Source organism: Stegodyphus dumicola, chromosome 9, assembly GCF_044657685.1.
Source record: "Stegodyphus dumicola isolate Sdum_Otavi_A_Nest chromosome 9, ASM4465768v1".
NCBI classification, from domain to species: domain Eukaryota; kingdom Metazoa; phylum Arthropoda; class Arachnida; order Araneae; family Eresidae; genus Stegodyphus; species Stegodyphus dumicola.
Window position 1 is genome coordinate 135,024,381 of NC_140776.1, and position 2,150 is coordinate 135,026,530.

The window sequence follows — 2,150 nt, forward strand, 5'->3', positions numbered from 1 at the left end:
CTCTCCGTCATCAGCCGTCTTAATCACTCGGCCATTTTAGGGGCCTGAAGAAGGATGAGGAATACAAACGACCATACAACGCATTGACGTTGTACATATGTCATTTTCCTGCAGATCTCACTGAGCAATAATCTTAGCAAGATCCTTACACTTATTTTTCTAGGAGATTCTGCCAGGTCATATATGAGACATATCATGGTATTTACATGATTAATTTATTTCGGCATTTGAGAAGACAGAAGTTGAGGGTTTACAGAATTTAATCATTTGCATGACGTCAGTAGGGTAAAGAGACTATTGTCTAACTCATATTTAGCCATTTATTTAAAAACCGTTTTATGTACGTTGTAGAGACGTTAGACTTATTTTTTAAGCAGGAGAGATGAAAAATGAGCAATGACCTCGCCGCGACTAGAGCCACGGACCTCTCGAATACGCGTCGAGCGTGCTGAACACTACACCACGAAGGCATGCTAAGGCTGCTATCACACATCCGTTTGTTTCGGAAGAACAACTGTTTGCCACCACCAAAGATCAGTTTGGGGTTAACATATAAAGGGTAAATTGGTTATCCATTACAAACAAGCTGATAGCTGATTGGTTGAAAACGAACAATTTGCAAATTTTTTCGAAAGGAAAGAAAAATCGCGCGTCTCTCTTTCAGTTGTACACCAGCCAGAAAAATTGTCCGAAGAAAAATTGTCCGAAACAGTAGTTCGTATGAAACAAATGCATTTGTGATATGGGCCTACGAAGGAACAATTACTTTATATACTCCCCCTTTTAAAGGGCGACTGGGGATTAGGAGACCCAATCGCCAAATCCTGGTGGTGAAGAATCATCATTCACCACCCTTTAGTTTGGGCGTTCCTATAGAGACATGAGGTATTTTTAGTAGCAGTACAGCATTTAGAAAAATGAGCAATGTCCTCACCGGGACTCTAACCACGGACCTCTCGAATATGCGTCGAGCGTGCTGACCACTACACCATGAAGGCATGCTAAGAAGGCGGGAGAAATACTTTATAAAGTTTTATATGACATCTAAAAGGATTTGTAGAAACTTATTCTACTATTATAAAACTTGCGCCGTTCTAGTATATTTGGGTTTAACAGAATGTAATGAGCAATGCTGCATCAGCTCCTTATACTTACTACGCAAATTATTTAGCTGTAATTAATTAAGTAGTTGTGTAGTATTCAAAGTTTCTACTTCAATTTAGTACTAACTCACAAACTAATTTTTTTCAGCTCGTTCCAAAGCCAAATGAGAAGAATGAAAAGAAGGTAGAAACAACCACTGTCTTATAATTGAATTATAAGAATTTTAATTTGCTTTTTACACGTTCTCGCGCATAGCACAGTCTAATAGTTTTGCCATTTGCAATAGATTTATGTTTGAAACTAGACCAGTCTGTTTTTGATTACCACATTGAAGGATTTGAAAGAAATGAATACATTCCTTTAATAATTATTACTTTTCTTTTCAATAACATGTCTAATTGATATAAAATTAAATACACTTAATTAATGAACTAATATATCCAACTTTGTTTTACGTATTAAAAGATATTTTAAACGTAGGTATGAAATACTTGATATAGAATATTTTTAATTTTATGGTAATTTAGGTTTTAAACCTTTTTACATTTTCAAAGGTTTTTCCAAAATTGAAGAAAAGAAGTGTTGCTAGCTAATTCTAAAAAAATTATATCCTAATAATTAAAAACAAAACGTCTTTTCCTGTAACTCATTTACTTGTAAATGTTTCCTTTGGGAAATACTTATTAAAACATTTTCAGCATAACGTTTTTCATGTGACTTAAATTTTCATCTACGTACTGAGAATATTTTATGTGTTTCTTTAAAGAAAAAATAGTAAATTAGGTTATTTCCCTAAAGATATTTTTGCATTATATTACGTATTGCGAAACGTAATTAATATAAGCTCCCTGAAAGGGATTTTTATGAAAACAACGATCAGATGAATACACAAGGGTTGGCATATTATTATTTTACCAATTTTCTTTATAGGAAACTACTTTACTGCTCAATTCTTTTTGTGTCTTTTCCCCACACCATTAACAGCTTAAGAAAGCTCTTCAAATGTAGATTGTTATCATATGACAGGAAATTTCGAATATATTCTA

The 2,150-nt window shown here is 33.9% G+C and overlaps 1 non-coding gene across 1 annotated transcript; it reads right to left on the reverse strand.

Moving 5' to 3' along the window:
* Positions 1-925: 925 nt before the first annotated feature.
* TRNAM-CAU (transfer RNA methionine (anticodon CAU)) lies at positions 926-998 on the reverse strand. Its single transcript has one exon. It is a non-coding gene; the product is annotated as a tRNA-Met (tRNA).
* Between the last annotated feature and the right edge of the window lie 1,152 nt (positions 999-2,150).